General features: G+C 39.4%; 1 pseudogene; it reads right to left on the minus strand.

The window, feature by feature from the left end:
- Nucleotides 1-7,138: 7,138 nt before the first annotated feature.
- Nucleotides 7,139-8,588, minus strand: LOC134739117 (keratin, type II cytoskeletal 8-like; annotated as a pseudogene).
- Nucleotides 8,589-11,015: the final 2,427 nt, after the last annotated feature.

The raw sequence follows: 11,015 nt of genomic DNA on the forward strand, positions 1-11,015 counted from the left end.
AGAGCCTACTTTACAGTAAAGTGTAGAGTATTTTATGCGATTTCTTAAATAATCTACTGAGAGTGAAAAACAGAATGGTTGTATGTATGCTTAAAGTAAGGTTTCTACTGAATGCACTTTTGTACCACCGTAAAGTCAGAAATCATCAGTCAGGACTTAGAAATTCCTAATTTGTATTTAATTGATTCAAAAATGAATATAAATTAGCCACTTTTTGAGAAAACTTATTTTCATGTTTTTGTTTTCTTGAATAAGCTTCATGTATTGGCTACATCGATGACTACATTATAAAAACAGAGGCAACAAAGTTCTTGACATGACAGTCAACATTTTTAAAAATTGTCAAATAAGGTAATTAAGCATCAGAAGAAGAAAAAATCTGGAGATATCAGAGCTGTTTCATGTTATTGTCCTAAGGTAGTGCAGTACATAAAATGTAGTCTATAGGCTGGTGCCAGATCTGTTTATCACTAGGCCATGACAAGATATATAAAGAAACTGATAATATGCATTGGAAAATCTTACAACAATTTTTTAAATTGCAATGACATCCAACTACATTATCATTGCACTTATCTAGTTGAGCAGGGTATAGAATACTTTGGGCGCTGGCAAACTCATCTGGTGAGTTTCATATTGCACCACCAGTATAGTTATACTAGTCATGCACATGAGGACACATATGGACCAGTAGAACACACACTCTAGAAAATACAAGTAAATAAAATTGGTCCCTCATCCCACATAATTTGAAAACTCTGCTCCAGAGGTCTTATGATTCTCCAGTTCTGTGTTTAAATTTGTCATGGAAAAAAACGTTCTTAGTTAAAATTTGAAGTTAAGACTGGCTTTCTATTCTTCATTGTCCTCTAAGCTAGGTCACTGTTCCATTTCTTCTGAGTTCAGGTCTTTGGTACCACACCATGGGCAGCAGCTCTTCATGTGGCAATGACTGTGAAAAAATACTTATCCCTAAGAAGCTCCCTAAATATGTTATTATAACTGTTTACTCTTAATGTCTACCAGGATTTTACAAAGAAAAGAAATGGGAATGTTTTCTTTAACATCATGTACTACCATATATCTCCAATGTTAGCAATGACTTGCAGCCTCTGGGCCTCTGGCTGTTGTAGAACCCCAAAATTTATGTTCACATACTAGAGGCTTTAATGAGTAAAGTAGATAATGGGTGAAGTGAGATCCCCTGATAATCAAAGCCACTCGTACGCCTCAGCCATCAAGGAGGTGTGCATGATTTAAAGATCATTGTTCTTTTTTTTTTAATATGTTAAAAAAAAAGAAACAAAACAACCCAAGTTCATTAATCTTGCAGACAACATCTCAGGTTTAAGCTATAAAGTTAACCAATTATCAGTAACTAACCTCTACCAAAATTACTATGTGCATTCAAGAAGTTGTACATGGAAGAAAAGGACAAAGAGAAAAAGAAAATAGGACAAACAAACATTTTATGATTTTTATAATATAGGCTCAGTTACATGGTGACAAATTCAAATTCTTCATGGAGCCAACAGGTGTCAGAAAAATATCCAAAATTTAGAAATAGGCAAAAGAGATTATTGGAAGTTTGTTCTGAACACGTTTGAATTTGACCCTCTGTTAACTGCCTAATTTTTCATATTTTAGTTTTTGTAGGTGTATAGTAGGTGTATATATTTATGGAGTATATAGGATATTTTGAAACAGGCATACAATGTATTTTAATCACATCAGGGTAAATGAGGTATTCCTCACCTCATGCACTTATCCTTCATGTTACAAACAATTCAATTATACTATTTTAGGTAATTGAACTTGTACAATTAATTTATTATTTAAGATAGTCACCTTGTTGTATTATCAAATAACAGATCTTATTCATTCTAACTATATCTTTGTGTACATTAACCACCCCCACTTCTCCTCCCCACCCTCCTCCCCCATTACCCTTGCCAGCATCTGGTAACCATCATTCTACTCTCTATCTCGAGGAGTTCAATTTTTTAATTGTTCGCTCCCACAAATAAGTGGAAACACTCAAAGTTTGTCTTTCTGTGCCTGGCTTGCATATGTCACTTAACATAATGACCTCCTGTTCCATACATGTTGTTGCAAATGACAGGATCTCATTCTTTTTTATGGCTGAATGACACTCCATTGTGTATACGTACCACATTTATTAAAAAAAAAAAAATTCGTCTGTTCATGGACACTTGGGTTGCTTCCAAATACAAGTATTGTGAACAGTGCTGCAAGAAACAAGAGAGTGCACATATCTCTCCCGTATACTGATTTCATTTCTTTTGGGTATAGACCCAGCAATAGATATGGTAGCTCTATTTTTAGTTTTGAGCAACCTCCCTAGCATTCTCCATAGTGGTTGTACTAATTTATATTTCCACCAACAGTATACAAGGGTTCCCTTTTCTCCACGTCCTCGCCAGCATTTATTATTGCCTGTCTTTTGAATAAAAGTCATTTTAACTGGGGTGAGATGATCTCTCATTGTAGTTTTGATTTACATTTCTCTAAGGATCAGTGATATCATGCACCTTTTCATATACCTGTTTGCTGTTTATGTGTCTTCTTTTGAGAAATGTCTAGTCAGGTCTTTTGCCCATTTTTAAATTGGATTATTAGTTTTTTTTCTTATACAGTTGTTTGAGCTCCTTATATATTCTGGTTATTAATCCATCATCAGATTAGTAGTTTGCAAATATTTTCTCCCATTCCATGGGTTGCTTTAATGCTCCCATTCCTTATTGACTGCTTCTTTTGCTGTACAGGAAGTTTTTAACTTGGTGTGATCCTATTTGTCCGTTTTTGCTTTGGTTGCCTGTGCCTGTGAGATTTTACTCAAGTAATCTTTGCCCAGTCCAATGACCTGAAGTGTTTCCCTAATGTTTTCTTGTAGTAGTTTCATAGTTTGAGGTCTTAGATTTCAGTCTTTAATACATTTTGGTTTGATTTTTGTATATGACAAGAGACAGGGGTCTAGTTTCATTCTTCTGCTTATGGATATCCAGTTTTCCCAGCACCATTCTGTTTAAGAAACTGTCCTTTCCCTATTGTATGTCCTTGGTTCCTTTGTCAAAAATGAGTTCACTGTAGATGTATGGATTTGTCTCCAGGCTCTCTATTCTGTTCTTTCCTCCATATGTCTGTTTTTAACTCCAGTACCATGCTGTTTTTGTTACTATAGCTCTATAGTATAACTTGAAGTCAAGTAATGTGATACCTCCAGTTTTGTTCTTTTTGCTCTGGATAGCTTTTGCTGTTCTGGGTCTTTTGTGGTTCCATATAAGCTTTAGGATTATTTTTTGTATTTCTGTGAAGAATGTCATTTGTATTTTGATAAGAATTGCATTGACTCTGTAGATTGCTTTGGATAGTATGGGCATTTTATGGATTCTTCCAATCCATAAATATGGAATCCATTAATACAAAATATTTTTTAACTAATGGTTGCCTTCTTCAATTTCTTGCATCAATATTTTATAGTGTCCATTAGAGAGATCTTTCACTTCTTTGGTTAAGTTTATTCCTAGGTATTTTATCTTATTTTTTGCTATTGTAAGTGGGATTATGTTTTAATTTCTTTTTCAGATTATTCACTGTTGGCATAAAGAAGTGCTACTGATTTGTGTAGGTTGATTTTGTGTCTTGCAACTTTATTGAATTTGTTTATTAGTACTAATAGTTTTTTGGTGGAGTCTTTAGGTTTTTTCAAATAAAAGATTATATAATATGCAAACAAGGATAATTGATTTCTTCCTTTCCAATTTGGATGCCTTTATGTTTTTCTTTTGTCTGATTGCTCCAGCTATGACTTCTAGTACTATGTTGAATAACAATGATAAAAGTGTTCATTTTGGTTTCCTTTAGAGGAGAGGCTTTCAGTTTTTCCCCACTTAGTATGACAGTAGCTGTGGGTCTATCATATGTGGCTTATTATGTTGAAGCACATTTCTTCTATATCTAGTTTTTTAAGGGCTTTTATCATAAAGGGATGTTGAATTTTTTCAAACATTTTTCCACATCAGTTGAAGTTATCATATAGTTTTGGTCCTTTGTTGATAAAATGTATCACACTGATTAATTTGTGTATGTTGAACCATCCTTTCATCCTTCAGATAAATCCCACTTGGTCATGATGAATGATCTTTTTAATTTGTTGCTGAATTTAGTTTGCTAGTATTTTGTGGAGGATTTTTGCATCAATGTTAATCAAGGATAAAAACCTGTAGGTTTTTTTTTTAATGTGTCTTTGTCTGGTTTTGATGTCATGGTAATACTTGCTTCATAGAATGAGTTAAGAAGTATTCCCTCTTCCTCTATTTTTTCAGAATATCCCGAGTAGGATTGGTAATAGTTCTTCTTTAAATGTTTAGTGAAACTCCACAATAAAGTCATATGGTCCTGGGCTTTTCTTTGCTGGGAGAATTTTTATTATGGCTTTGATCTCATTACTTGTTATTTCTCTGTTCAGGTTTTGGATTTCTTCATGGTTCCATCTTTGTAGGTTATATGTGTCCAGGAATTTATTCATTTCTCCCAAGTTTTCCAGTGTTTGACATATAGTTGCTCCTAGTGGCTTCTCATGATCCTTTGAACTTTTGCTGCATCTATTGTTGTGTCTCCATTTTAATCTCTAAATTTATTTATTATAGTCTTATCTCTTTTTTTCTTAGTTGGCTAAAGCTTTGTCCATCTTGCTAGGCTTTTAAAAAAAAGAACTTTTCATTTTATTGGTCTTTTGTATTGCTTTTTTCATTTCAATATCATTTGTTTCTGCTCTGCTCTTTATTATTACTTTTCTTCTACTAATTTTGAGTTTGGTTTATTCTTGCCTTTCTAGTTCTTTAAGATGCATCATTAAATTATTTATTTGATGTTTTTCTTCTTTTTTGATGCAGGTACTTATAGCTCTATACTTTCATCTTAGTATGGCTTTTACTGCATCTCATAGGTTTTGGTATGTCATGTTTCTCTTATCATTTGTCTCAAGAAATTTTACAGTTTCCTTATAACTTCTTCATTGACCCAGTGGTCATTCTGAAGCATGTAGTTTAATTTCCATATGTTTGTATACTTAACAAAATTTCTCCTGTTATTGATTCCTGCTTTTATTCCATTGTGGTCAGAGAAGACACTTAACATTATTATTTTTTTTTTTGGAATGTTTTAAGACTTGTTTTGTTGTCTAACATATGGTCTTTCTTTGAGAATGAGCCATATGCTGAGGAGAAGAATACTGTGTATTCTGCAGCCACTGGATGAATTATATCTATTAGGTTCATTTGTTCTATAGTGCAGAGTAAGTCCAATGTTTCTTGGTTGATTTTCTATCAGAAGCTATGTCAAATGCTGAAAGTGGGGTGTGGAAGTCTCAATATTATTTTATTAGGGTCTGTCTCTCTCTTTAGCTCTTTAGTATTTCCTTTATATATCTGTATGCCCCAGTGTTGGGTGTATATATATTTAAAATTGTTTTTCTTATTCTGAATTAAATCCTTTATCATTATATAATAACCTTCCTTGGCTTTCTCTGTTCTTTTGTCTTGAAATTTATTTTTTTCTGTTATATGTATAGCTATTCCTGCTCTTTTTTGATTTCCCATTTGCATGGAGTATCTTTTACCATGCCTTTATTTTCAGTCCATGTGTGTCTTTACAGGTGAAGTGTTTTTCTTGCAGGCAACAGATCATTGGGTCTTGTTGCCCGCCCCCGCCCCCTTCATCCACTCTATGTCTTTCAATTGAAGAATTTAGTCCACTTACATTTAATGTTATTGTTGATAGGTAAGGACTCATCCCTTACTCCTGCAATTTTGTTATTTGTTTTTTGACCTGCAATTTTGTTATTTGTTTTTTGATTGTTTTGTGGTCTTCTTTTCCTTCTTTCCTTCCTTCCTGTCTTCCTTTCAGAGAATGTAATTTTTTTCTGGTGATATATTTTACTTTTTTGCTTTTTGGTTTTTCTGTATCCATTGTATGTTTTTAGATTTGAGGTTACCATGAGTATCGCAGGTAATATCTTATAGCCCATTATTTCAAACTGATGACAACTTAATACTGATTGCATAAACAAACAACTAACAAGCAAAAAGAAAACCAATAGAAAATCGACACTTTAACATACTCTCCCTGCATTTTAACTTTTTGTTGTTTCTATTTATGTCTTTTTGTACTATGTCTTGAGAAGTTGTTGTAGTTATTAGTTTTGATTAGTTCATCTTTTTGTCTACTTAAGAGATGAGTAGTTTATATAACATAATTATAGGTTAGAATAGTCTGTGATTTTCTGTGTGCTAACTATTACCAGTAAATTTTTAACCTTCAGATGATTTCTTATTGCTCATTAACATCCTTTTCTTTCATATTGAAGAACTCCATTTAGCATTTCTTGTAGGACTGGTATTGATGAAATCCTTCAGCTTTTGTTTGTGTGAGAAAGTATTTATCCTTCATGTTTGAATGGTATTTACACTGGATATACTATTCTTGGGTAAAAGTTCTTTTTCCTCCAACACTTTAAATATGTGATGCCACTCTCTCCTTTCCTATAAGATTTTCACCAAAAAGTCTGTGCCAGGAATGTTGGAACTCGATTTTATGTTGTTTCTTTTCTCCTGCTGCTTTTAGGATTCTTTCTTTATCCTTGACCTTTGGAAGTTTGATTATTAAATGTCATGAGATAGTCTTCTTTGAGTTAAATCTGCTTGGGATTCTATAAGCTTCTTGAACTTGAATATTGATATCTTTCTCTAGGTTTAGGAAGTTCTGTTATTATCTCTTTGAATAAATTTTCCAGCCTTATCTCTTTCTATCTCCTCTTTAAGGCCAATAACTCTTAGATTTGCTCCTTTGTGGCTTTTGTGTGTTTGTGTGTGTGTGTGTGTGTGTGTGTGTGTGTGTGTGTGCAGAGCTAGCTGAGGTTTTATTTTGGGGAAAAAATTGTTTTGTAGCTGGAGTCATGGGCAAGGGGGGTGCCATAGGCAGTAAGCTGCCCCTGCAGGTGGGCTGAAGGCTAGGGCTGAACCTCAGGTGGGTCTTGCATTCCCCTGCACAGCTGCCTCCCCCATGGGCTCTGGGACAGCTACAGGATGTGTAGCCTGGGAGGGGCTGCCATGGCTGTTCACTTGGGCAGGACATCAGAGGACTTGGACACGAGCTTCCCATTGTGGGTCTTGATCCTCTTCACAACCATGGCCCTGATGGAGCTGGTGCAACTGAAGGAGGTGGAGCCTGTGCCAGAGCGAAAGCTGGAGCCCAAGCCAGAGCTGAGTCTGGGGCTTGTGAGGTCCCCATAGGCTGAGCTCAGCCCACCTGCATAGCCACTGGTGGTCTTCATATGGTTACTCATGTTCTGCATGTTCTGCATCCCCAACTCCAGCCAGCTCTCCATGCCCTCCAGCAGCTTCCTGTAGGTGGCAATCTCAATGTCCAGAGCCAGCTGGATTTCATCAGCTCCTGGCACTCATGCAGCTGCTGCACCATGTCCTGCTCAGCCCACTGCAGGGTGGGCCCCAGCTCATACAGCTTGGTGTTGGCATTCTTAACAGCCAGCTCCCCATGCTGCTCAGCATCTGTGATGGTGGCCTCCAGGGAAGCCCTCTGGCCTTTGAGGCCCTCTCTCAGCCTGGAGCCAGCTGATGTTCCAGTTCATCTCAGAGATCTCCATCTTTGTATGACACAGGTCATCCTCATGCTTCCCAGCAAGCGTCTACAGCTCCTCATATTTGATCTGGTACATGCTCTCAGCCTTGGCCTGGCTGCGTTGGCGATCTTTTCATACTGGGCCTTGACCTCAGTGATGATGCTGTCCATGTCCAGAGAGCAGCTGTTGTCCATGGAAAGAACCACAGATGTGTCCAAGATCTAGGACAGCTCCCAGATCTCCTCTTCATACAGCTGTCTGAGGAAGTGGATCTCATCAGTCAGCCCTTCCAGGTGAGACTCCAGCTCTACCTTGTTCATGTAAGCATCATCTACAACCTTCTTGATGAGGACAAATTCATTCTCCATCTCTGTATGCTTATTGATCTTATCCTTATATTTGTTCTTGAAGCCCTCCACTAGCCCCTGCATGCTGCCAAGCTCCGCCTCCAGCTTCAGCTTCTCCTGACCCAGAGTCTCCAGCTGCCGCTGAAGGTTGTTGATGTAGCTCTGTAACATGCTGTCCATGTTACTCAGAGTCATCTTCTGCTGCTGCAGAAGGCTCCACTTGGTCTCCAGCATCTTGTTCTGCTGCTCCAGCAACCATACCCTGTCAATGAAGGAGGCAAACTTGTTATTGAGGGTCTTGATCTGCTCCTTCTCCTGGGTGCACATGGCCTGGATGTTGGGGTCCACCTGCAGGTTAAGGGGGCTCAGCAGGCTCTGGTTGACTGTGACAGCTGTGATGCCTCCCTTGCTGCTGGCCCCATCACAGCCTCCGCCCAGGCCACCCCAGAAGCTGCTGCCCACTCGGGAGAAGCTTGAGAAGCTGATGTGGACACCAGGCCCACCTGTGTAGGAGTTACTGCTGAAGGCCCGGGGCCAGAGGTGAACACCTTGTAGAACTTCTGGGTCACCCTGATGGACATGGTGGAGGCAGGAGTGGAGGCAGGTGGCCTGAACCCAGTGGAGATACAAGGAGGAATGGAGAAGCTGCTTCTCAAGGCTCTTTTCTAGATCTTGTAGTAATGCTTCATTGTTTTTTATTCTTTTTTCTTTTATCTCCTCTGACCATATTTTCAAATAGCCTGTCTTCAAGCTCATTAGTTCTTTTTTCTGCTCTATCAATCCTGCTATTAAGAGACTCTGACGAATTCTTAGGTACATCAATTGCATTTATTAACTCCAGAATTTCTGATTGATTCTTTTTTATTATTTCAGTTTCTTTGTTAAATTTATCTGATAGGATTCTGAATTCCTTCTTTGTGTTATCTTGAACATATTTGGGTTTCTTCAAAACAGCTATTTTGAATTCCCTGTCTAAAAGGTCACATATCCCTGTCTCTCTAGGATTGGTTCTTGGTGCCTTATTTAGTTTGGTGAGGTCATGTTTTCTTGATGATCTTGTTGCTTGTAGATGTTCATCAATGTCTGGGCATTGACACGTTAGGTATTTATTGTAGCCTTTGTAGCCTGGGCTTGTTTGTCCCCATCCATCTTGGGAAGGCTTTCCAGATATTTGAAAGGATTTGGTGTTGAATCTAAGTTTTTGCTCACTGCAGCCGTATCTGCATGAGAAGCTACCTCAAGCCCAGTAATATGGTTCTTTCAGACTCATAGATGTACCGCATTGGTGGTCTTGGGTAAGGTCTGGAGGAATTATCTGGATTACCTGGCAGACTCTTGTTATCTTCTCTTACTTTCTCCCTAACAAATGGAACCTCTCTCTCTCTCTCTTTTTTTTTCTCTCTCTCTCTGCCTCTGTGCTGAGTTGCTTGGTGCTGGGTCAGATGTGACATAAACACCTCTGTGACCACCATTACTGGGACTGTGCAGCATCAAACCTGAAGCCAGACCATTAATGTGTCTTCCTCCAAACCCATTGTAACTACTACCTGGCTACTGCTTATATTTTTTCAATACCTTAGGGCTCTGCAATCAGCATATGAGAAGGATATCCAGACTTTTGTCCTTTCCTTTGGGGAAACAAGGTCCCCCAGACCCAAGGAAGGTCCAGAGATGTTGTCCAGGAGCCAGGGCCTGGAGTCAGAAACCTTACAGATCTACCTGCAACAGCTAAGCTGGCACTGAAACCACCAGACAAAGTTCTTCCCACTATTCCTTCCCCGTCCCCCAGGGAAAGGAGTCTCTCCCCATATACACCACCACCACAGGCCCACAGGGACTTTTGCCAGAGTACCACTGATGTTCACTTAAAGCCCGAGGGCTCTTCAATTAGCTTTTGGTGAGTGTTTTCAGGCCTGGGACCCACCCTTCAGGACAGTAGGCTTCCCTCTGGCCCAGGGTAGGTCCAGGGTTGCCATCCAAAAGCCAAGTTCTGGAATCAGGGACTCTAATAGCCTGCTTGTGCTCTTTCTTACTGTGGCTGAGCTGGTACCTAAGCTCAAGAGAAAGTTTCCTTTGCTCTTCTCTCTGCTTTTCTTAAGCAGAAGGTTCTTTTCTCATAGCCACCACAGTGGTGAATGTGCTGGGTCACACCCGAAGCTAGCACATCTCAGAATCTCACCCAAGGCCTGTAGCATGTACTACCTGGTTATACCACTGCTGATAATTCAGAGCCAAATGACCCTTTGATCAGCAGGTGATGAATCTTGCCCGGACTATATTCTTCTATTCAAGGCAGCAGGTTCCCCTTTGGCCCACAGTGCATCTGGAAATGTCATTTGGGATATAGGGCCTGGAATGGGGACCTCATGACTCTGCCTGGTGTCTTCTGTGGCTGGGCTGGTACCCAAGTTGCAAGACAAAGGCTTTACTCTTCCCTCTCCTCTCCTAAGGCAGAGGAAGGGATCTCTTTTGGAGCGGTGAGCTGCACTGCCTGGGGCTGGGGAGGGATAGCACAGGCACTCCCTTAGCCACCCAGGCTGGTGTCTCAATAGGTTGCATGCCCAGCAAGTCCACTAGTTCCAAGCCCAGTTCAGCACTAGGACTTGCCTCGTAAATGAAGTCCTGGTGGCTTAGACTGCCTTTCGAGCTGATTTAGTACCCCAGAGCACTTTAGCCCACAGTGGGGAGGCTTGTTGAAATTCAAGTTCTGACCACTTAAATGTGAAATCACCCTCTGGCTAGGGCTGGTCTAAATGTTCACTACATAGGTGCTAGCTGAGTTTTGCCCAGTGTTGGAAGCACTGAGTCCTAGTATAAAGTCCCACAATCACTGTAATCTCCCTCCCCGAAGCAGACAGATTTCTTCTCCACACCACATGGCCGGCAGCTGTCATGGAGTGGGAGGGCTGGTGTCAGCAATTTCAGACTGTCTTTTCTACCCTCTTTGGTGCTCTTTTGTCAATATGAAGTTGAAACCTGGTATCGTGATCACTCACCTGATTTTTGGG

This window comes from Pongo pygmaeus, chromosome 2 (genome assembly GCF_028885625.2).
Source record: "Pongo pygmaeus isolate AG05252 chromosome 2, NHGRI_mPonPyg2-v2.0_pri, whole genome shotgun sequence".
Lineage (NCBI taxonomy): Eukaryota > Metazoa > Chordata > Mammalia > Primates > Hominidae > Pongo > Pongo pygmaeus.